The 25,560-nt window shown below is 49.1% G+C and overlaps 1 protein-coding gene across 3 annotated transcripts in view; it reads right to left on the reverse strand.

The window, feature by feature from the left end:
- Window positions 1–25,560, reverse strand: part of RFX8 (regulatory factor X8) — an 861,519-nt gene that overhangs the window by 759,280 nt on the left and 76,679 nt on the right. The window lies entirely within an intron of this gene.

Genomic DNA, 25,560 nt, shown 5'->3' on the forward strand with positions numbered 1-25,560 from the left:
GTAAGTGAGGCGATCGCAAGCACCGTCACCACGAGGCAGATTCATAGGTCAGCTGTGAGATGGGCGAGGTGGAATGATTACTGCATTTACAAGGCTACCTATGTTTATCTATACATTAACTGATAGAATACAACGGCTTGATGCACTGGTGCTAGTTGGTGTTCCTGGGAACATTAATTTTGTTATATCAAAATATCTTTATTCAGTTTTATAGATAAAATCATAAAAGAGCATAATAGTGATAAGGGCAGTTATGCTCTTACTACTGTTACTGCTTCCATGGAAAACAAAGTACTCTAACATGCTTACAATAACATCAACATATGGTGCAAAGTCACAAGAAAACCACCCCTTCCCAAATATCAAACCATGGATTCATCAGCTAACTGAGTAAAGCTTCCCACCTGTCCATACATTTCCTGCTTTTAACTGAAAGTTTAAAATAAACAACACAGGCTATGACAAACAAGGGGGCTGCCTAGACGCTGCAAATATAAGAAAGCGCCTGGTCATTAGAAGGCAAGAGGTTTCAGGTTATGTTTAGGACAGCTTAGAACGCAAAAAACGGTAAAATGTGCAAAAAAATATAAAATGCACCAAGGATTGCTCAGCCAACCCATCGCAAGGGCAGGCTGGTAGTAGGCTACCCCAAGGCTTCAAGTCATCAGGAAAACACAAAAGACGCCAAACTGTGCCGTCCCTGAATCTATGAAGAAGTTATCTTTCCCACCATGAGAGTTCCAAATGCAAATAAGATGCCATCTCCCCTGGGGTTAAAAGTATAGTCTTGTGTTTGGCACTTATTAAAGACACCCTCCATTCTTTGAGAGCTACAGAACTCTACATGACAGGACTTGACTAGCTGCTTGTCAGAATTTTTTTAACTAGTCGGTGCAGAACACATTTAATGGAGCCCAATATCAGTGAAAACCTTATTAACATATTTCCGCCAGGGTATACCTAAACCCTTGTCTTGAATGAGGCAATCCAAAACGTCATCCCTATTGAAGCTTTGTTCCAGATTGGACCATACCTTAATCCACTTTAACTACATCAGAATTTTATTGCTGGCTAAGTAATTTTGTTTTGTGATTTCTATGAAAATTCGCAAGGCAGCCTCCCTGGTACTAGCATAATGGGAGTTTGGCTTGGCTCTGCTCCAAATGTTATTTTAATAGTACTTGGGTCATAGAATGCTAGAAGGCTGTTATACTTCCAACATCAGATTAATTATAGACTACGGCTCATGTAAGTCACAGACTTGCAGAAACCATGGGTCTGACATGAGGCTCACAGAGTTATCTATGTATTGACTAAGATGGAATATCCTGAAATGTCATTTATGAAGCTAGGATAATTGGAAGGAAATACCTTGGTACAGTGAGTCTGTGCAGAGGGGGGTTATAAAAAAATTGTTAACAAATTTGAGATTATAGTACATAATTCTGACGTTTGATGGTTAAAGTGTAGGTGAAAAATGCGATGGGGGGAGGGATTAGTTTGTTCTGATTTGAACCTAACAGCAACATTCAAGAGAAAACTTAGATTCACAAGGGGCATTTTTATGGGCTAAGGTTGGACACCAGGGCTCAGGCATTAGCCACAAAACCCAAGCTCTATGACGTGGGGGACAAGGAAAATAAATTACTGGCCTGGTTAGATAAGAGGAGTATGAATGGTGGATGAGTTCCTGGATTGACAGTTGAAGAGGGAGGCAGATACGAAACAAGGACAGAAGTGGCGGAGAAATTTGCCACGTATTACGAGGAAATTTACACCTCTTCGTCAGTGAATACAGAGAAAGACTGCAGTGACTTCCTTCGAGACATTACTCTACCACAACTAACAGTAGAAGACAGATAGATGCTAGAGGGTGAGCTAACAATTGACGAAATAAAGGCAGCATTCTGCGAAATACAATCAGGCAAAGCAGCGGGGCCAAATGGTCTCCCAGTGAAGATGTACAGATCCATGTTGAACAAGCACTTACTAGGTAAGCTGGAACTTTTACTGCGCAGCTCCTATGAACTATTAAAATCCCCCCACTTGCCTGGATAAGTTTTAGGTCTGCCTTATTAATCTGTGGACCCCATTCCATTTTCTCGTTTAGGGTAAGGCCCAGGTAATCGAAAACCGGGACCCTCTCTAGGGACTTGAGATTCAATTTAGGGCGCGGGCAGTTAGTAGAGTAAGCATGGAAAACCATATACTTAGTTTTCTTTATGTTTACCTCCAGATTCCTTTTTTTACAAAACAAGCTAAATTCCACTAGAACACGCTGCATCCCCATGGGTGTTTTCGATAGCAATAGCGTGTCATCCGCAAACATTAATGCAGGTATTTTGCGGTTAGCAAGTTTTGGGGAATCTGTATCCCTAACAGCCAAGAGGTCCTTAATTAAGCCGTTGAGAAGGAGGGAAAAGAGGGTCGGTGCAAGCACGCAGCCTTGTCTCACTCCCTTCTCAACGGGAAAAGGAGCCGATAGTTTGCCGCCATTCCCAAATCTTATTCTGGCAAAGGTGCCATCGTGAAGGCGTTTGAGCTGTTGACAGAGGTAAGCTGGAGCTCCCATCTCAAGCAATAGGCCCCACATTTGGTCTCGATCCACCATATCAAACGCGGATTTGAGGTCCACGAACATTAGGTAGAGAGAACCCCCTTCCAATGTTATGGTTTTCCAATAGATCAGCTGTAATCTAAACAGCTGATCTATGGTTGATGTTTTGGACCTAACTCCAGCTTGTAAGGGAGTTAGTATATTATGTTCATTCATCCAGGACTGCAACCTTCCCAATAGAACACGAGCAAAGATCTTTTGTGTTACATCGATTAGGCTGATGGGCCTGTAATTTGCCGGTTCTAGAGGGGAACCCTTTTTAAAAATAGGGATGATCTCAGCACCCACCCAGGTTGGGGGGGGTTTCAAGCCATGAAGAATTGCATTAAAAAACACTGCAAGTATGGAGCCCAAACAACCTTTTCAGATCTAAACAAGTCTCCTCGGACCAGAACCAATCCGGGAGCCTGGAACAGGCAAAACAAGAGGGGATACTGCCATCAGATCAGCGGACCGCGGTAATACCAAAAGTAGGTAAACCACCTACTGAGTGTGGGTCATATAGACCAATCTCACTGCTCAATTATGAGGTAAAGGTCCTGGCAAAACTCTTGTCCATGCGTCTGGCTAGTGTGCTTACCTACCTTGTACACCCAGGTCGATCTAGGTTTATGCCGCACAGAGGAACTAGACTGAACCTCCGGAGGCTGTTCTGAGTCCTCCATTTAACTGAAGTAAACCCTGGTGACCAGTCGGCCCTCCTGTCCCTAGACGCCAGGATGGCCTTTGATTATGTGGAATGGAACTATCTCTTCGCGGTCTTAGATCGGTTTGTCATGGGACCCAAATTTATAGGGTGGGTTAACAACCCTTGGCCAGAGTAGGAGCCAATGCCACAGCGTCTCGAGTGTTCGCCTTGCAGAGGGGGACAAGACAAGGTTGCCCACTCTCCCCAATTCTATTCGCTTTGGCCCTGGAGATGTTGGCGGAATGGATAAATCAAGATCCCCTGACTACTATACACAATGAAAACACACCATAAGAGCCGCCCCCACCTTCTTTCAAAGGGTAGATTTGGAACTGCGAGTTTTATTGTGGCGAGGTTCTGCGCTGCAGATAGCATTGCGCAAACTCCAGAGAAGTATTTATGAAGGAGGGTTAGTGGTGCCCGACATCCCTTGCCACTACTGGGCAGCCCAATTAGTCACACTAAATGGGTGGATGTTAGGAGAGAGGACCGAATCAGCATATAGGATGGGCAGATTAGCCATGGGTACGAAGGGACCCCAAGCGATACTATACACCAGGCTAGCAAGGATGAATCTACCAACACACACTGAGACAGTGATAAAGGCATGGCAAACAGCAACACAATACCTGGGCTGGGAAGGAGAACTCACAGGTATGACACCCCTCTGGGATGGTGATCATTTGAAAGGAGTAAGCGACCTGGGGGACTTCATCAAGTGGGAGCTGCTGGGCCTGGAGACCCTGGGGGTGTGTGGAAACAATGTGCATACATCACATTCACGACCCTACAAACTGAATATGAAATGGCGAATAGGGAATAGCTAAGATACATCCAGTTAGGGCATGCCCTGCGAAAAACATATCTGCAAAAGGGAGACTCTGGAAGAATCTTCTCCTTTAGAAGATAGAAAACTGACTGAACAGCTACAGGAAAAAAACATTTCCTTGCTGTATAAGAAGATAATCAATAATGCCCAGACATACTAGGCACACTGAGGAGTACCTAGGACGGAGATGTGGGCCCGATAGAGGAGGAGGAATGGACGGAGGTATTACAAGGCCCAAGAGAGGTGGCAATATGAGCAAGGTTCTGAATAAGACAATAAAAAATTGTACATAGAGTGTATTTCCCCAGATCAGTGTATACCGAATGGGACGTAGTGGAGACACATGTTGCATTAGAGGGTGTGGGTCGCAAGGGACCTTTTATAATTTATTATGGGAATGCCCAATGCTACAGACATATTGGCAGAAAGTTGGAGAGGTGATGGCAGCAGTTGTGGGCACAGGGGTACCGATAGAGCCAAATTGGTTCCTATTATTGACCTTGGGAGAAGAAGACTGGCCGAGACATGTAAGACAGTGGTTGTCATTTTGCAGCTGTGGTTGCGATACGGAATATTGCAAAAAAATGGGGGGGCAACTGCCATTCCAACATTAGAAGAATGGATAAAGGATCTAGATTGGTGTTGGCAGGGAGAACACACAGTATATAAGAGCAGGGGTGTCCAAGGAAATGGGAGAAGATATGGGGGGCCTGGCAGACTTACATAGGCTTATAGGGAGTTTACTGCAAATTGTAATGGTCATAATTACCCGTCATCGTTTTTTTGTTTGAATATCTTTTATTGCATTTCTTGTATGAAAGTACATGAAAATAGGTAACACAGCGGTATTGCAGGATATACATGGCATGTCATATCAGTTTTCCATACGTGATAGTGAAATAAACACAAAGTAGTAAGAACAACATGACAAGATTGATGAACATAGCTGTACGAGAATACATAACAACGACAACAGTGTGCTAGAATAATCTATCCTTCCACCCATATCCCGCAAAGTAAATGGTTAGTTTGGGGCGCTTATGGTAAGTAACTGATGAATCAAGAGGAATCGGGTGTGCTGGAAGAGTGTTGAAAGTACTGCCAGCGGGCCAGGTCTGGCGCATTACAGTCAGCGAGTGACGTCCCAATCGAGAGGAACGACGTGAAAGGGGAGGACAGGACTATCGGTATGTGTCAGCGTGTGAGGTCGTGTGTATCGGTCAACAATGTCGACCAATTCCAGGGTGTGTCTCCTGCTTTGTTCCCAAAAGAAAAGCGCCCGTCCCTGAGGATAACCATGGCTGTTCACTCACGGCCAACTCTACGGTTACGGAGCAAAGTTCAAAGCGGTCTGTAATGCAATCTATATTCAAAACCGTTTGTTCATAACAATAAACTTTGAGGAAGAACCTAAGAATATGGGGACTGAGAACCGAGTAATGTCAAAATAAAGAGAAGAGGGTACGGGTAAGGGCGGGTATATGCGTCACTGTGTCAGCAGTGGGAGTCATCCGGAATGGCGCGCAATAGCCGTAGTGAGGTGGGGGGGGGGAGTGTGAGAAGTTCGGTAAAGATCTCTGATCCTGAGCATCCCGATAGAAAAACATGCTATGGCACTTTTAAATTAATTTTGAATTAAAAATGTAATTCATTGAAATATAAACATTTATTTTTTCCTGCGCTTTAAATTAAAAAAGGGGAGGGGAGGAGCAGGGGAGAAAGGTGGGTAGGTAGAGGGGGGGGGAAGGGAGTCAGAATACTGTCTAAAGGTGGAAGAGTGGCTAAATAATACCTCCCTGTAGGCACGCTTGGTGAAAAGCAGCCAGGGTGTTGTCCCAATCCTGGGCTATGGGATACACGCGGAGCCCCGCTGTCTCTTCCCTGTGCAAGGCTACACTCTCCGCCTTAGCCCAATTGTCAAACGAAGTACGCCAGTGTATTGCTTGGGGAGGCTCGCCATTCTTCCAGCGCTTGGTAATAAGTTGTTTCGCCGTTATTAGACCAAGATCCCAAAATCTAGCCGGGACCTTCGTCTGTTTTGTCCGCTTAAATAAGCCCAATAGACAAGCTTCCCACGTGTGCGGTAAACTGCTCCCTGTACCCGCCGCTAGAGAGGCCAATACTGCCTTCCAGTAATCGTGTAGGAGAGGGCACGACGAGAGCATATGCAGAAACTGCGCATCCACACGTCCGCACCTGGGGCATGTTGTGGTGTCGAGGCCAAAATAGCGGTTTATTTTATCCGGGGATAAATACGCGCGATGCACAATATAGTATTGGATGATCTTAAAGCGGGAGTTGCGTGGAACATTTAGCGCACCAGCCAACACCATCGCCCATTCTTTATCAGTCCAGTCTCGACCCCTATCTGCGGTCCATTTGTCTCGCAAGCGTTGTGAGGAAAATTGAGTATGCGTGTGTAGGGCCTGTGCGAGCCAGTGTACTATGTGGGAGCCATTCCCCATCACATGTAAATACTGTATCAGCAGGTGAGTTGGCAGTTCTTCCGCAAGGTCACCCCAGGCTTGCGTTAATAAATGTATGATCGTTGCGTGTGTTAGGAATTGACCAACAGGTAGCCCCGTGTTGGCCGCTAGGGTCTCGAATGGAAGTAAGGCACCCTCTGCATACAGGTCCCCCAGTCCCCCCAACTCAGCTCATGTCCAACTGCTTAATGCCGTCTCCGAGAGTGCGCTTCCCTCCCAGGGTGTCCCCAGTAATGGTAGATTTGGAGCATATGGTTTGGTGGAGCTTGTGAGTTTCAGGCTCCTCACGTAGCACTTCCGCGCCACTGTAAGGTGTAGTTGCTCAGGGCAGCGGACCTTAGCTAAGGGATGAAATAAAGCATGGACCTGTGCAATCGTCATGATAGTGTCGTCCGTGGCAGTATCACCTAGGTTCTTCCCGCTTAGCCAGTAGGCAACCCACTGCAGCTGCGCCGCCAAGTAATAGAGCTTCTGATTAGGACCAGCCAATCCACCATTTTCCGCCGAAGCATATAATGTCCTCAGCGCAATTCGGGGCCGTCACATGTTTTATATCAATCGTCTGGTCAAAGTTTCCAGCTCTCGAAAAGTTCGGGCCGGGACATAAACCGGAAGGTTGGCATAAAAATACAGCAATTTAGGCAGAGCTATCATTTTTGTCAACGTAATTCGACTTGGGACATTGAGTGGGAGGGAGTTCCAAAAAGTTACCTGAGCCGTGAGCAATGAGATTGCCCTTGTGAGGTTGCCCTCTAACAAATCAGTGGGATCTCGATATATATAAATTCCTAAATAGCGAAAAGTGGTTGGATACCAAAGGAGTCGCTCACCCAGGACCACAATATCACATTCCGGGGTGTCAGCAGCAAAAGAATATACCCCTGATTTCGCCCAGTTAACTTGGAGACCCGACACTTCACCGAATACGCGGAATATGTCGGTGATCACCCGCGGAAAACAAGTCAGGTCTCTGATGTAAAGGAGTAGATCATCCGCGTACAGTGACACCGCGTGTATCATAATTACCCGTCATCGTTGTAGTAAATAATAATGTGTGGCTGATTCCTAACAAAGTGTATAGACAACAGAGAAAATAGCAACACAAAATAACTGTTCCTTATATGCACTGCCCATTGATTATGTAACATTAAAAAGAGTTTAAAAAATATATATATATTTATACCGTTTAAACCGTTTTCATATCATTTTGATTTGTTTTAATTTGTTTAAAGTCGTATCAAATAGGGTTTATCAACTCTCCCCTGACGAGCATCTTATATAGACAATGAACCCAATTTCGTATATAGATTTTTATATTACATATTTTACAATAACTTTTGTAACAAATTTTATATAAACACGGTTAATATTTATAGCAAAATTGACAAATGGGATTCTTCTTCCCTGTATGTATATGATTGTGTATATATACACATGGAATAATTTGTGTGCCCACATGGCGAACAACACAAAGGCTTTTAGTGATCATTTAATGTACTGGCATTTGACACTTTTTCTGCACTGTTTTCGTGTTTTGATTATCAGAATGCAGCAACGATTATTAATATGCATGTTGCACTTTGTTTAAAGATTGCATAATGTGTTTGTACAGTACTGTCACTTTAAATGTTTAAAAAAAGATGTGAAAAAAATGCTAACTGTGCTGACGTCTGGCAAAGGTACAAAGTGCTGTGTTAATGAAGAAACAAACGGTATGACGAATATAGCGGCTGCGATCGAAACACGTTACCGGTACAGCAAATAATAAAAATGTTTTCAAGTGATCCTGAGCATCCCGATAGAAAAACAACATTCTACGGCACTTTTAAATTAATTGTGAATTAAAAATGTAATTCATTGAAATATAAACATTTATTTTTTCCTGCGCTTTAAATTAAAAAATAAGTTCCCATCTGAAGAAAAATATTTTTCATGTGCACTTATAGTGAATAAAAGTGATGTCTACGATTAACCATATTAATTGTCATTATTTTAATAAAATATATTGTTACATTGTGCTTTAAATGAAAAATAGGTTATTAAATATTTTATTATTAAATAATAAATATGTCCCATTTTTATATTTTTTATATTATATTTATATTTTTTGCTATTTAAAAAGAAATTACTTTAAAATGATTTCTTATAGGATTTTATTTTAAGTTCCTACTTTCATAATTTTCTGTGGGAAGGTGTTGCAGTACCAATGCTTGGCCAGTTTGATTCTGGACTACAAAAGCTTGTTACTGCAAAAGTGTAAGTAAAACGTGCAAGTTCCTACAAACTTAAGTTACTACAAATGTGTAAGTTACAATTGTGTCACCACTTGCTCCCTGCGTTCTCGACACCACCACCAGGGGGCTGAACTGTGGGACTCTCCAGTGGTCTAATAAGCTTCCAGACCCTCCCCTTCATGTACATACTGACTTTCAGTCATTTGGATTCTACTTGCAAATTGCCATCCATTCCCAATCCATGCCCGGTTTTGTGAAAGCCAGCCTGCTCATGCTTGAAGCCAGTCTGCTCTTGTTTGAAACTCCGTGACCCAGACCCTGCTCACTGCTTTGTCTCCACCCCTTCAGGCCAAGGATGGGTGGAGGAATTCAACTCACATGTGGCTGGGTGCAGCTAACCTGCTCACACCTGATGCATGTGATTACTGTGAGCTATTTTAACCACCAGATCCATTCAGGCCAAGGTTGGCCATTTTAGCTGTGTACTGGTGAGACTGACCCTTGTTTCCAGTGTTTCCAGAGCTTTTGATATCCGTGTTTCCACTGTTTCCTGAGCCTTAGCATTCTTTGTTTCTGAGCTGCAGTAGTTTCCCTTGATCCTGAACTAACACTGCCTGCAGTGCTACTTTGACTGCTGAGCCATAGCATTTGTTGGACTTTGGCCCTTAGGGCAGGTTCACCCCTAGACTTTTTGCTTGAAATGGTGACCTGGAGATGGTGATTTTTGGATTGTGCGCACTTTCACTGTGTCCCAGTGGAAAGTGCGTGCGCACTCTGAGTGCATGTGCTGAGCTAGGCCTGCCCGCCCATAGGAATGCATGGGGAATGTATGTGTCCCTGGTAGTTCCTGATGCGTGGGGTGTACAGGCTTGAGTCTGGTATGTGTGAACTCGTGAGAGTGAATGCTGCGAGATGGTGTATGCAGCATGTATGTGTCTAGTAGCGAAGCGCCATTTCTAGACATGGCTGTACGTGTGCTGTGAGGGTGCTGGCGTGTGATTGGCTGGAGCTGGCTGGCATGCCAGGCTCCAGGAAGTCTGGATGGGTCTGCCCGGTGGTGAGTGGGAGATCTGCATGAGTAATGTGTGGGAGGAGTGTACCTGTGTCCTGGATGGGCTGGGTTTTCCCCACACAATGCTGGCTCCGCCCCCCTGTGGTGTGTCTAATGACCCAAGCCCTGCCAGTGAATAGAGAGGGTGGTTGAGGTAAACAGAGTACTCAAGAACCAGCTGCGACTGGTTCCGCCCCCACTCTACACCCTTGAACGAAGGAATGCACTGTATAAAAATGGGGCTGTGTCCCCACAGAAGTTGTTCTCTTCCAGGATCCTGAGGGGGCTGCTGCAGCTGTCGCTGGGCCAGAGGACCGCCACTTGGACTGTCTCCCTGCCTGGAGACCCAGTGTGCTGGCTCTGGGCCCAGCCCTGCCCCCCTGCCTGCCTACAAGGACTTTGGGGCCTGAACTTTGCCTCTAGCGCTTGGAAGCGCTTCCTTGTGGCCCTTAGCGCTTGAGAGCGCTTTCTCTTACCCCTGAAGCGTTTGAAGCGCTTTATTTGCGGCCATAGCGCTCAGAAGCGCTTTGCTTATCAGCTGAGCGCTGGGAGCGCTGTCGTTGTCCTTCCGCGGCTGCCCACGCCGCTTTTGCTGATTTTGGATCCCCTGGCAGGTGCCCACCCTGCCCGGGACATTGCCGCCGTTTTGATTGATAATTTACCTCGAGGGAGGCCACCCCTCGGTAAATTCATCCCCCGCCTGCCTGCCTAAATCGGGCCGCCGCGCTGCCCGCGGTGACCCGGAAGTGAAGGGCCGGCCGGCCAATCCGTGCGCGGCCCCGGGGGGAAGCAACCGGAAGTCCCGCCTCCGCATTTCCAGCGCGAGGAGAAGAGGAAGCCCGGAGCAGAGAGAGAGCGTGCTGGTTCCCCCGCCTGCCGCCCCCGGCCCCCAGAAGCGGGACCGGTTGAGGAAGGGCCCGCCTGCAGAGGGGCCCGGCGTGCAGGAGAGAGAGGAGCCGCCCCACCATCGCAGCCACACAGAGGAGCTGCAGCACCTTCCCACCGAGAGCCGGTAAGTGGAAAACCGGCTGAGGGAGCGGAAGGGTGGAGCGCGGTCCCGCCCCCCAGGGCTGTGCTAGCTTTGTGCAACCTGACTGTCGAGCGGCCCCGCCTGATCAGAGGGCCGCTCCAACATTGTTCTAGGTGCCCCAATTGCACTTCGAGTCCCCAGGAGGGGAGACTCCAACGTTGGGGGCCATTTTGTATTCAGAGCCTGCGAGGCTCCAACCACGAGGCTCTTGGGGCCTTGCTTAGTGTTGGGAGCCCTGAGAGGCTCCACGTGGCCCATTTTGTTGATCACGAGCCCTGAGAGGCTCAGGAGGGCCAGTTCTTTGTTCAGAGCCCAGAGAGGCTCAGGGGCCATTGGTTTACTAAGAGCCCAGAGAGGCTCCACAGCGCATGTGTCATTGAGAGCTCAGAGAGGCTCTAGGGGGCACATCTTTGTTCTGGGGCACCGAGCCCAGCGAGGTTCCCACGTTGGCCCCAGTATTGTCTCACACAGCTGCCCAGCACTTCGTGGGCAGCTGCTCCGTTTAGGCCCTGACATTGGGACACATGGACAGTCACAGGTGGTGACTCGTGAGATTGGCGCAATTATTATTGTTTTTACACCTCTGAATGTATTGTTAATGCATCATGTGTTTTCCTCCTTACACCTCTGAATGAATGTTATGCATTGCATCATGTGTTTTCCTCTTACACCCCTACAGGTATTGTGATACATAGGTGGTTGTTTTCTCCCTAGTACAGGTGGTGCTAGTGAGGTCCTGGTTACCAGTAATTACTGGTTGTGTGCTATTTTGTGCTACATTCTATGTACTAAGTGCTATTTCTGAAAGTGCTACTTCTGATTCCTGACAGTGGTCCAGGTGGCCCTGTCTTGTAAATAATCCCTTGTAAATTCTGCCCGTGCCTCTGGCACATTGTAAAGTGTGTGTTTTATCTAATGTGTTTTGGTGTAATACAAAGGCTATTTTTATATAACCTTGTGTGGAGTTTCCTTTGTGGTGGGCCCTGGGAGTTGTTGCTGGGGTGCATGCGCAAATACTTAACTTACATCGCCTCCAAGTTTAGCCTTGCTGCTCGCGCCACGTTACCTAGAGGGTGAGTAGGGGTTATCTTGGTGTGTAACTCCCTTGCCCTGACTTGGGTGTGGTGGTCTCTGACTGACTTTGGCGAAAGCCCTGGCCAGCCGGGGATCCCATTTCCAACATTGGTGGCAGCTGTGGGATAAGGATTTGTGTTTGCGTTGTACCACGGTAGCAGCTGGCTGCACCACAAAACTCAGCATTTTAGATGACCACATTTTAGGGGATTGTTTTTGGTGAAATTCCATTGTTTCTTCTCCTGAAGAGTGTCATTTGATAATTGTGTTCAGTACATTTGTCCCCCGCCCTGCTTCCAGAGTTTGGTACCTGTGTCGCTTTTGGTCAGGTTGAGAAGTCAGGGGTGGTAGAAACTGCCTTACCGATCGGAGGGGAGGGTGTGTGTGGATGAATGGTGTGTTTTCCTGGACGCATGAGTATGAGTTCTCTTTGATAAGGAGATTGTTGAAGTTTTGGAATTGTGTACTCTTACTTCAGATTGTTAAGTCCCCTGTGTTGCATGTGTCTGTGAGCATCTTGCCAAGATGGAGTCTGCTTTTAATGTCTGGGGTCTGTTTTTGCATGAACTGAGAGAGTTTTGCGAAGAGAGAGACATTGCAGTGAATGAGTCAGACACCCAGTCCCAACTTAGGGGTAACCTAATCCAATGGCAGAAGGAGGACTGGGAGCGTGAGCACAGTGAGGAGAGGGCCCGGGTCTCACACCATGAGGGTGGTGGGTCAGAGGGGAGCCCTGAAGAGTCTGAGGAAGAGGAAGAAGATGATAGCACAGGGACGCCAGCAGATAGTGAGGACCCCATAGATAGGGAGTCCCTTGCTGGGTCCAGCGTAGGAGGCAGCGCCTCATCCCTTTCCCTGTCCCCAGAGGAGCTGGAAGATAGGAGGAGAGAAAGGGAGCACCAGCTGGCTTTAGAAAAGCTCAGGTTGGAGCATGCCCAGGCTATGGCACAGCTGGGCGTTAGAAAGCAACAGCTGGAGGTTAAGAAGCAACAGCTAGAGACCGAGAGGGTCTTAGCGCAGGAAAGGATAGAGGAGGCTGAGAGGGCCTCCACCAGAGGCAAAGTAGCTCTGGAGGGTAGACTATCCCCTGCGCGCAGTGTTGAGTGTCTGGATCCCCCAGGGAGGGTTGAGTCCAGTGGTGGCAGCTATTTAAATCACAGTGTAGAAATTCCCAGTTCCCAGAGTATGGTTCCTGTTTCCCCAGAGGAGGAGAATAGGTTGAGGTTTAGGAACCTTAGGAAACCGTCTCATCAGTCTTGGGAAGACTTTGAGGATGACTGTTGTAGAGCCCTGTGTGATTGGGTACGGGAGCCCACGAAATGTGATTGGGACCTATTGCTCGATATGTTTCTCAGAGAGCAGTTGCTCAGTTGTTGTTCACCAGGGTTGCGCCAACACCTGTTAGGGTGTGGATTGTCTGAACCATGTGAGCTGGCAGAAGAAGCAGACCGCTGGGAAGGGACCAGAGGTTCTGTAGAGTCATTGGTGAGTGACTCCAAAAGTAGTGGGTCAGGGATCTTCCAGCCCAGCGTGGTGGAAGAGGCTCAGTGTAGCCCAGCGAGGTCCCAGTATAGTGAGAAGGGTGGAGGGGCTGACTGCCTGGCTCAGTGGAGCAGGAGTCAGTGGGTGGCTGAGAGCCCCCAGAGGCCCGAAGCCCTGTCTCAGAACCTGGGTGGTTTCTTGAGGGAACACCAGGTTGGGGACCTATGCTGTCCTGTTAACCCAGTTGAGGAGGATCTCCTAGTGAGTAGAGGACCTGGAGCGTCTGTAACCAGAGCTCCTGTGGTTCTAGAGTCTGGCAGTACCGCTCCGATAGGGAGGGTACAGGAGTCCAGAGTGAGGAGTGATTGGGGGAGTTCCCCAGTGGAAGGACCAGTGGGTCAGGGACTACCCAGTTGGGCTAGGTTCCCGTGTAGTGACCATGGTAACACCACTTCTGGTCTGGGGGATCGTCACGCACTGTCAGGTGGACAGAGGGCGGGAGATCTGCGCCAGACAGACAGTCACGCAACAGATGTGACATTTGTTAGCCTCAGGGGGATTGCGTGTGAATCCCCAGAAGTCCTGGAGTGCCAGGCAATTGTTCCACCGAAGGTTCTAGACCAGAGGTTGGGAGGCCAGGTTCAGGATCAGCCTGACCTGAAGGGTAGGACGACTGTAACCAGTGTCCTGACCGGTTCTTCATCCAGAGGAACTTCTCCAGGTGGGAGAGGGCAGACCTCTGGAAGGGGGTGCAGAGGGTGGGAGAGCCCACCTCTGACCCCGGTGCAACCTGAGTGGATAAGTCCTGGGTTGGAATGGCGTTCTAGGGGTACCCCTCGCAGAGGGAGGAGGAACCCTAGGAGAAGAGGTAGGGGGAGGAGAGCCTTCCCCGAGACTCCTGGTCCGCCTGAGGTTGTAGGCCCTAGGCTGGAGTACCAGTGGCAGTCTAGTCCTGTCTTGCAGACAGGAAGAGTGGAAAATGGCTCCTATGTGCCAGGGGTTACTACCCCCCGCTCTGCGAATTGGCATGGACCAGTGGCACCTGGGTGGCCCAGGGCCTGGTCCTGGCCGCGGACAACTTGGGAGTACCAGTGGGGTAGCCCAGTTGGTCCAGACAGTGTGTTTAGAAGGAATCCCATGGGTTCACCGTGGCGTAGAACAGGAGGGTGTCCCTGCAGTTGTGGGCCCGCGTCCGTGTTCTATCGCCCCAAGCAGGGAAGTCCATCACGGTGGTGATTGGTCTCCCCTGCGTTTTGGCTGGAAGGGGGTTATGTTGGACTTTGGCCCTTAGGGCAGGTTCACCCCTAGACTTTTTGCTTGAAATGGTGACCTGGAGATGGTGATTTTTGGATTGTGCGCACTTTCATTGTGTCCCAGTGGAAAGTGCGTGCGCACTCTGAGTGCATGTGCTGAGCTAGGCCTGCCCGCCCATAGGAATGCATGGGGAATGTATGTGTCCCTGGTAGTTCCTGATGCGTGGGGTGTACAGGCTTGAGTCTGGTATGTGTGAACTCGTGAGAGTGAATGCTGCGAGATGGTGTATGCAGCATGTATGTGTCTAGTAGCGAAGCGCCATTTCTAGACATGGCTGTACGTGTGCTGTGAGGGTGCTGGCGTGTGATTGGCTGGAGCTGGCTGGCATGCCAGGCTCCAGGAAGTCTGGATGGGTCTGCCCGGTGGTGAGTGGGAGATCTGCATGAGTAATGTGTGGGAGGAGTGTACCTGTGTCCTGGATGGGCTGGGTTTTCCCCACACAATGCTGGCTCCGCCCCCCTGTGGTGTGTCTAATGACCCAAGCCCTGCCAGTGAATAGAGAGGGTGGTTGAGGTAAACAGAGTACTCAAGAACCAGCTGCGACTGGTTCCGCCCCCACTCTACACCCTTGAACGAAGGAATGCACTGTATAAAAATGGGGCTGTGTCCCCACAGAAGTTGTTCTCTTCCAGGATCCTGAGGGGGCTGCTGCAGCTGTCGCTGGGCCAGAGGACCGCCACTTGGACTGTCTCCCTGCCTGGAGACCCAGTGTGCTGGCTCTGGGCCCAGCCCTGCCCCCCTGCCTGCCTACAAGGACTTTGGGGCCTGAACTTTGCCTCTAGCGCTTGGAAGCGCTTCCTTGTGGCCCTTAGCGCTTGAGAGCGCTTTCTCTTACCCCTGAAGCGTTTGAAGCGCTTTATTTGCGGCCATAGCGCTCAGAAGCGCTTTGCTTATCAGCTGAGCGCTGGGAGCGCTGTCGTTGTCCTTCCGCGGCTGCCCACGCCGCTTTTGCTGATTTTGGAGTCCCCTGGCAGGTGCCCACCCTGCCCGGGACATTGCCGCCGTTTTGATTGATAATTTACCTCGAGGGAGGCCACCCCTCGGTAAATTCATCCCCCGCCTGCCTGCCTAAATCGGGCCGCCGCGCTGCCCGCGGTGACCCGGAAGTGAAGGGCCGGCCGGCCAATCCGTGCGCGGCCCCGGGGGGAAGCAACCGGAAGTCCCGCCTCCGCATTTCCAGCGCGAGGAGAAGAGGAAGCCCGGAGCAGAGAGAGAGCGTGCTGGTTCCCCCGCCTGCCGCCCCCGGCCCCCAGAAGCGGGACCGGTTGAGGAAGGGCCCGCCTGCAGAGGGGCCCGGCGTGCAGGAGAGAGAGGAGCCGCCCCACCATCGCAGCCACACAGAGGAGCTGCAGCACCTTCCCACCGAGAGCCGGTAAGTGGAAAACCGGCTGAGGGAGCGGAAGGGTGGAGCGCGGTCCCGCCCCCCAGGGCTGTGCTAGCTTTGTGCAACCTGACTGTCGAGCGGCCCCGCCTGATCAGAGGGCCGCTCCAACATTGTTCTAGGTGCCCCAATTGCACTTCGAGTCCCCAGGAGGGGAGACTCCAACGTTGGGGGCCATTTTGTATTCAGAGCCTGCGAGGCTCCAACCACGAGGCTCTTGGGGCCTTGCTTAGTGTTGGGAGCCCTGAGAGGCTCCACGTGGCCCATTTTGTTGATCACGAGCCCTGAGAGGCTCAGGAGGGCCAGTTCTTTGTTCAGAGCCCAGAGAGGCTCAGGGGCCATTGGTTTACTAAGAGCCCAGAGAGGCTCCACAGCGCATGTGTCATTGAGAGCTCAGAGAGGCTCTAGGGGGCACATCTTTGTTCTGGGGCACCGAGCCCAGCGAGGTTCCCACGTTGGCCCCAGTATTGTCTCACACAGCTGCCCAGCACTTCGTGGGCAGCTGCTCCGTTTAGGCCCTGACATTGGGACACATGGACAGTCACAGGTGGGGACTCGTGAGATTGGCGCAATTATTATTGTTTTTACACCTCTGAATGTATTGTTAATGCATCATGTGTTTTCCTCCTTACACCTCTGAATGAATGTTATGCATTGCATCATGTGTTTTCCTCTTACACCCCTACAGGTATTGTGATACATAGGTGGTTGTTTTCTCCCTAGTACAGGTGGTGCTAGTGAGGTCCTGGTTACCAGTAATTACTGGTTGTGTGCTATTTTGTGCTACATTCTATGTACTAAGTGCTATTTCTGAAAGTGCTACTTCTGATTCCTGACAGTGGTCCAGGTGGCCCTGTCTTGTAAATAATCCCTTGTAAATTCTGCCCGTGCCTCTGGCACATTGTAAAGTGTGTGTTTTATCTAATGTGTTTTGGTGTAATACAAAGGCTATTTTTATATAACCTTGTGTGGAGTTTCCTTTGTGGTGGGCCCTGGGAGTTGTTGCTGGGGTGCATGCGCAAATACTTAACTTACATCGCCTCCAAGTTTAGCCTTGCTGCTCGCGCCACGTTACCTAGAGGGTGAGTAGGGGTTATCTTGGTGTGTAACTCCCTTGCCCTGACTTGGGTGTGGTGGTCTCTGACTGACTTTGGCGAAAGCCCTGGCCAGCCGGGGATCCCATTTCCAACAGCATTCCTTGTTCCTGAGCTGCAGTAGTTTCCCTTGTTCCTGAACTAGCACTGCCTGCAGTGCTACCTTCACTACTGAGCGATAGCATTCCTTGTTCCTGAGCTGCAGTAGTTTCCCTTGTTCCTCAACTAGCACTGCCTGTAGTGCTGCCTTGGATTTTGAGCTTTTGCTAAATTCTTGTTCTCGCTCCAGCACAGCCTTCAGTGCTACTTTGTTTTCTTGACTCCTGGTCCAGCATTATTCTAGTATACCCTTGTAGCCTCCCCTACTGTATATCCTTTTCCAGTCCCTGCTTTTCTTCCCATTTCCTTTGGCTCCAGTTTGTAGTTTACTGTCTTTCTATTCCTGATTTCTTCCTTTTGTATTTCTCCTGAGGCGGAAGCCGGGAGCCTCTTGCTGCTATACTTTAAAACTATTGCTTGACTTGTGATTTTAACAATCTGTGTGTTTACCTGCCGCAGCGCCGCCATCGCCCACGCCCTCCGCGACAAGCCACGCCCCTTTTGCACTATAAAGTGCCGCGCTGATCTACAAGCAGGCGTCTTTTGTATTTCTCCTGAGGCGGAAGCCGGGAGCCTCTTGCTGCTATATTTTAAAACTATTGCTTGACTTGTGATTTTAACAATCTGTGTGTTTACCTGCCGCAGCGCCGCCATCGCCCACGAGACGATTGGCCACGCCCCCCACGACAAGCCACGCCCCTACCCCCCTCTCACTTATAAAAATGCATGCCATCCGGAAGCGCAGCGGACGAGCGCAGCGGGCGCGCCTAAGGCAAGCCCGTCTGCGCCCGTCCGCGACCATGACGCGACGAGCGCAGACCACTCTGCCCAAATTCACACAAGGCTTTGGGCTTCCCCCCCGCTTTACAGTCGTGAAACCTTGCTCAACCTGAGAGAGCATGCGCACGAAGGTCATCTCACCCTCACTGACGCTGCCTTCCCAGTGCAGGACTTCGCTATTAGGGGCCTGCTCCTGGGGGGACTTCTTAATGTCAGATCACTGCCAAAGCATGCTGACGAAATCCAACTATTGATTGATACTCATCACTTGGATGTTCTCTTTCTAACCGAAACGTGGACCCACGCCGACTGTGAAATTGAATTAGACTGGGCCTGTCCACAGGATTTTAAAATCCTGCATCTCCCTAGACCCAAAGGCCGCGGTGGTGGAGTAGGCATTATCTACAGAGCCTCTTGGCTCGTTACCATCCTAGACATGGACCCGGTCGCTGGGACCGAGCTCCTAGGCCTCTCCATTAACAGTCACACAGGAGCTATTTTCACGGCAATTATCTGTTACCGACCTCCTGGGACCTTCAGCTCCCAACAACAACAATCGCTACTTACCTCCTTTACCAACATGGCGACCTCCCACAATAAGCTCATCATCTTAGGTGATTTTAACCTTTGGTCGAATGGCACTCTTGACACGGGACTGAACAATTTAGTGCTCTCTTGTGATAGCGTGGGACTCCAACAACTGGTCAAGGAACCCACTCACATAGCAGGACATCGACTCGACCTCATCTTCTCTACCCCTCAGCTAGTACACGTGAACGATATCCTGCCTATGAGCTGGACTGATCATTCCCTTCTTAAATTTTATATTACTAGTAAGGGGACTAGTACGCCGACACACAGTAGCTTTTCGGAATTCATGTATAGAGACTGGAAAGCTCTAGGAAGGCTGAAAACTACTGGTGCCGTGTTTCTAGTGGAAGACAGTTTCTCCCCCCACAATCCAGTAGAAGACAACTACGAGGTTTTCTGCACTAAGATATCCTCAATTATTGATTCCCTTGTTCCCCTAAAAAGATGCAAAACTAAGGGCACAGCATCATCCCCTTGGTTTGATGATTCCCTGAAAGCCCTTAAACTAGCCTGCAAACAGGCTGAGAGGAAATGGAGGCAAGGATATTCCGACACTAACAAGCTGATCTGGAAAAACAAACTCCTGGAATATAAAGCTGTAATTATTAAATGTAAATCTACCTACTATTGCTCCACTATAGCTACAGCCTCCAACAGTTCTAAAAGCATCTTTCAGATCCTTAACAACCTCACCCACCCCAACTCTGCCAAAAAAACTATCCCTCCCACACAAGCACTCTGTGACAATCTCGCACAGTTCTTCAAGGACAAAATCGAGACGATCATCCATAACCTGAGCACTAGCCCTGGAGCTGACTCTATTGACTACAAAAAGATAAGCCCAGGGTGTTCTCCTACTATATGCCTGCGGGAATTTCCCCCCATCTTGGAGGCGGCTTTCGATAGTTTGGCTCGTGGGATTTCTTCGGGTTCCCCTCTTGACCCTCTGCCCCCTAACACCTGGAAAGCTTTCGGAGTGGAACTCTTCTGTACCCTTTGCAGAATCTGCAATCAATCCCTGCGTTGCGGGGTTGTTCCGGCTCCTTGGAAGCAGGCTCTCATCACTTCTCTACTGAAGAAACCCTCCTTGAACCCCGAATGTTTACTGAACTATCGGCCTATCTCCCTATTACCTTTCCCGGCGAAAATCGTCGAGCGCTGGGTGAGCTCCTGTCTTTCCAAACACCTGGAGCTGAATAACATCCTGGACGAAATTCAATTTGGGTTTCGTCCGGCCCATGGCACTGAAACAGCTGTTCTCACTGCCATGGAGGACCTTCGTATGCGCGCAGACAGGGGCCAGGCAGCTGCCCTGGTCCTGCTGGACCTGTCTGCCGCATTCGATACGGTCAATCATGTGACTCTGCTGGAAAGACTGAGGGAGGCAGGGGTTGATGGCACCGCCCTGCTCTGGTTTCACTCCTTCCTGCGGGACAGGAAGCAGGCTGTGTCCCTCCCCCGTTTCAATCTGCCTTCTCCCCAGTTCCCCATGGGGTGCCCCAAGGCTCGTCTATCAGCCCTATTTTATTTAATGTCTACCTCAAACCTTTGATCACGCTAATAAAATCCCATAATCTAAAAGCCATAAACTATGCTGATGACACTCAGTTTATTCTCTCTTGGGAGGGGGAAGAATCAATCCCCCTGGAATCATTTCACAACTGTCTGAGAGACACAGCTGGTTGGTTGCACAAAAATTCCCTGCAATTTAACTCCTCTAAAACCGAGGTTCTGTACTGTGCCGGAAGTCGGATCCCTCGCTTATTCCCAGCCGATTTCTGGCCCCCTGAAGCCCTGGTAAAGCCTCAACCGGTCACCACCGTTCGCAATCTGGGTGTCATGATGAACGACAAACTTAGCATGGAAACTCAGGTTGCGAAAACAGTGTCCACTTGCTCGGCCCTCTTGCGCTCCCTATGCAAGATTATGCCACTTCTCCCCTAACAAGCCCGGGCGCTAATAGTCAGGTGTACTATTCTTAGTCGCCTTGACTATTGCAAGGCGATGCTGTTAGAGGCTCCAGTTGTATTGCTTGACCGACTCCAAAGAGCTCAATCTGCCGCTGCCAAACTAGCCCTTGGCTGGACAAGGGGATCCTCGGCCACTGCGGCTTTGGTCGAGCTGCACTGGCTTCCTATGAGGCAGCGAGTGGCTTTTAAATCACTTTGTCTTGTCTTTAAGGCATTACACGGAGTTGGGCCCAAACCCCTGCGATCCATGTTCACGTGGTACATCCCAACCAGAGCCCTCCGCTCCTCCACAGCCTGTCTTGTCTCAATACCAAGATTCTACAAGGTCAGGACGGGGGGAAGATCCTTCAGAATTGCTGCCGCTAAGCTTTGGAACAGCCTACCCCTCGACATTCGCCAAATCACTGAACTCCTCCCTTTCAGAAAGCGGATTAAAACCTGGCTCTTTCCCTAAACGTTAAATTTTGGCTTTCCTTATCTGTTGTCCCCACTGCTCTCCATCTCAGGAGCTATACTGTTACAGCGCCAGGATACCTGCAAGGTGATAGCTGCGCTATATAAGTGTTATAAATAAATAATAAATATAAATAAATTCTATTACCTTGTATGTTTGTTACTTGCTTTCTGCCAAGTGTGCCCTGTGATTTCCTTCCTTTCCTGTTGAGCACTCCTCTTTGCTAGCTCCTTGTCTATTGTGCTTGTATTTAGTTCTACCCCCTTGATATTACTGCCTTGCGTGTTCCTGTTTGATTGTCCTGATCCGTGGGCACAGCTGACAACCTAAGTGGTGTTTCTTGTTCACTGTGAGTATTGTCTTTGAGTTACATTTATAACAGCACCATAGGTATCTGTTCCAAGGGCCTTTGCATGCATTTTCTATATGTGGGTATTTTCAGTCAGTATCTGTAACAGCAATTGTGGGTGAGGAACTTACTGAGCTTCAGGCTTACCGTGTGGAGCTCCAGAGTGTTTTAACCTACATTCTCTTTATTGTTAATGTGTATATATATGTCTTGCATGCCCGTCCTTGGTGTAGTTAGTCTGAATGCTAAATTGCCTTGTGAGTGCCCTTCTTTTCTGAGTCTTAGCCATCTTGTTCACTTCTACAGGCTTCCCCTTTGAATCCCTTTTTCTCCTGACTACCTGTGTGATGCTGGGCAGCACTCTACTACTCTTTCTGTACTCAGCACGTTTTTTACCCAGTCCCTTGCTCAAGTCCCTGACTGTGCTACTAAAAAATGTCAGTTACATTTATAAGTTACTGCAAAAGTGTAAGTTACTACAAATGTGAAGTTTATGAATAGCACTTTGAAGTAAAACCTACTACGAAGTGCAGTTGTGAATCAGGCCCTTAATGTCAAGCCCAAGTATTTTCAGAAGTCTTACAAAGAGGAACGAGACACATTACTTGAACTGTGTACACATCATGATCACTCCCTGTATGTATCTGTGAGACTTGGCCCTTTCCCCAAAATTTTTCGCCTTTTATTTCCCTTTTAAATCAGAATGCCCTCATGGTAACAACAATGTAAAGGCCTTGGGTGGTGGAGAATGCCCTGTGTAGTTTAAAACTAGTGTTAAAATGCAGGTGCCTTATACCCCTAATATGGCTGCCACTGACCACTGCTGCTGCAGCGTGGTTTAGTGGGCGCGTTCTAGTGGCCAGGGCCTGGCTGGAACCCCTCCAAACAATGTATCAACTTAGCCTGCCAGCCTGTCCACAGGTAGAATGGTGGAACCTCCTGGAAGCCTCTGGAACCTTCTGGAAGAGGTGAGGTGACACCAACTGCCACCACCAACTGTCAACTGGCAGTATATAAGGAAAGGGAGGGAAACTTTCCTGAGGAGAGGGACTGAGGGGAGACCTGGGGAAGTACCTACGCAGGAGGATAGGCAGTGGGGGTCAGGGCAGGGTCTTATGATGCTGGAATGACAGGGCCTAGTATGCTGCTTTACAAGTATTGAGGCATCCTGTACCCCCCCCACTGACCTAACCCCGCGGCAGGGAACCCCCAGGGACCACTTGAAGGGATTGGCTGAGAAGAACTTGGAACACCAGCCACCAAACTATTCCCCCCTTCAAGGAACAAGAAACCAAGCAACAAAACTAAGGGCGTAAGGAACATCACGCCAACAAGAAACTAAGCTTCTATTTACAAGGGCGCAAGAAACATCATGCCAACAAGAAACTAAGCAACCACAGGACTTTTTGAGGAACTACCCAGGTATTGGCGCTGTGTCGCTCCCTGTGCCCCCCCTGACGCCACCTGGGGTCCTTGAGTTAACCTGCCGCTGCTGTGTGGCTTGTCCTGTGAGCTGCCTCTATTTTAAAGCAACTACTAATGAAGCGCCAACCTAGAAACTGCCTAAGCGCTACATTGCCTCTAAGCGCTTGACTGGTGAAGAATTGCTGTGTCCTGTGGGAGCGCTGTGAATTGCCTGCAGGGCTGTGGAAGTTGCCCCCCCTGCAAAGCGTATTGAAGTGCCTCAAGTGCTGGAGGAGTGCAGTATCCTGCCCCCCCCCCCAAAGCGCTGGGAACAGTGCCTGTGTAAAGCGCTATGTTCTGTTCCTCTCATCAGCGCTAGAGACTGCGTGCCTTGAAAAGCGCCGTATCCTGTGCCCTTGAGGAGCGCTATATTTTGCCCCCAGGCGCTGTCAGTATTCAGCGCCCTTCTGCCTGCCATTGGGTCGTCCCAGAGCGTCGAGAAGTGCCCCTCAGGCGCGGCCTGTGCCAAGCGCTTACCTGTAGCGCCTAGCGACGTGTGGAAATTGCCCGGGCGGCCCTCGGTGCCAGGAGAGGGCCGCCGCCACATCTGAGGGCCGTCGTCGCCGCCGTAGCCCGGCCGTGGAGTGAGGAGTTTCCCCGGCGGCACCCGGTGTGAGGAGAGGACCGCCGGTATGTGGAGGAAGGCCCGCGGCGGTCCCTGAAGCTGCAAGGGAGTCGGCACCCTTGTCACGTGACGGGGGTGCGCCGCGTCTAGAGCCGCGCCCCCGCCTGCTTGTCCGGCTCTTGGCTGCTGCCGTGCTGAGACTTGGGCCGGCCCCGCTGTCGGACGGACCCCCCCCCCGAGCAGCACGGAAGCCGGGTAGAGATCCCGGAGAGCTCCCTGAGGAGAGTGAGAGCCCTCCCTGGGCCCCCACCAGCGGAAACACCAGCCCCACAAGGCCCAGACATTGCCGGAAACCTCCGCAAGGGGCCCGACCGGCCCGAAGAGAAAGGTAATCCTCGGGGAGGAGGGCGGGAGGCCACAGAAGGCCCCGTGTCCGCCCCTCCCCTGGGAAAAGTTGTTACTGGGCCCCAGTGGCCCCGTTGTGCCCCCAGCACTACCTGAACTGGGCGGAGGCCCAGATTGACTGGTGGGCCCTTTAAAGTTAACCCCTGATTGGGGGGACGTGACTACTTGTTGCCTAAGGCCTGGGTTAACTTTGCCATAATGAAATACTGGGGTTGTTAATCTAAAATGTTTTCCCTTTCATGAGGAAATGCTGATCTGTGAAAAAGGAAATGTTTAGTCCTGTTAGTTCTGCAATTCTGGAGGGCCTATTTGATGACATGTTAAATCCCGCCTAGTGCCAGGTTTCCTGAAACCCCTACAGCCAGGTACTAAAATGTTCTGCCCCCAAACGTAGGATATGTATATTTCTGTCTAAGGCAGTGTTGTCTGAATGCTGTTAGCTGCCTCAGAAAGTGGTTATCCTTACCTAAGGAAAGGTGTTTACTTTACCCAATGGAACGCTTGTTCATGCTCCATGAAAATGCCTATGCTGGTTCAAAGAGAGTAATTAACTGGGTGCCTTAGGTAATGGGGCGCTTAACCCTATGTGGTGAAATGTTTCTGGGGTCACATGTCATGTCTATTCCAGCCTCAGGTGTTGTAGTAGTTTAACCTAGTTAAAAGAAAGGTTGATTCTTACCTGATGAAATGGGTAATGCTGGTTAAATGAAATGTTCTACATTGACTTTTTCAGGAAGTCTTTTCCCTGTGTGAGGAGAGTGATAACTTTGACCTATAGTCAGTTATGATACATCATTTATCTGTTTATGAGATGTTTTACTCCTAATAGGGGAGAAGAGTTATGCACAGCCAATGTTCTCTCTAATATGGTGTTTCATATTCAAGGAAATGTTTGACCTACACTTAACGAATTGTTTTATACCTACAGCGAGAAGAGGTTACTTCATGAATGTAATGTTGATGTATAACCAATGGGAAGGTTTTCCTTTAAACCGTTGAACTGCCTAATGTTATTCTTACTAGGAGTGTTACCTAGAAGGGTTATTCCTGTTTGAGGCAACAGTTAAACCGGCACAAGGGGATATTTATTTATTTTGCAATGTTTTCTCCTAGTTAGTGCTGGCTAATGCAAGGGTTATCTGGGCCCAATGAGAAGTTCTCCAAAAGGTATGCCCATCCTTGCTATATGGAATATTTATTCTTAGTGAAATGTTTTCGCCTCTTTAGGGCTGTATTTATTGACTGAAACCTACAGTTATTTATTCACCTATTTATGGTTGGTGAAACATGGGTGAAAAACCTACAGGAACAAATGCCATGTTATTTGGTTGTCTCATCAATGCATTTTTACAGGTGCTGTCATGAAGCAAGGCAAAGGACAGGCCTATGGATTTCTGAAGATGTATTTATCTAATATCTGATATTCATTGAGTATTTACTATTTATCTAACTAATATTTATTGATCCAATATTTAATAATTATTGATTATTTAATATCTGTTCATCCGATATTGATCGCAAGTTTGGAGACACATGTATTCTAAATGAATTTATGATTTCCCTGATCCTGCTCTATTTAACTATTTATCTTAATACAAATTAC

Source organism: Lissotriton helveticus, chromosome 8 (genome assembly GCF_964261635.1).
Source record: "Lissotriton helveticus chromosome 8, aLisHel1.1, whole genome shotgun sequence".
Lineage (NCBI taxonomy): Eukaryota > Metazoa > Chordata > Amphibia > Caudata > Salamandridae > Lissotriton > Lissotriton helveticus.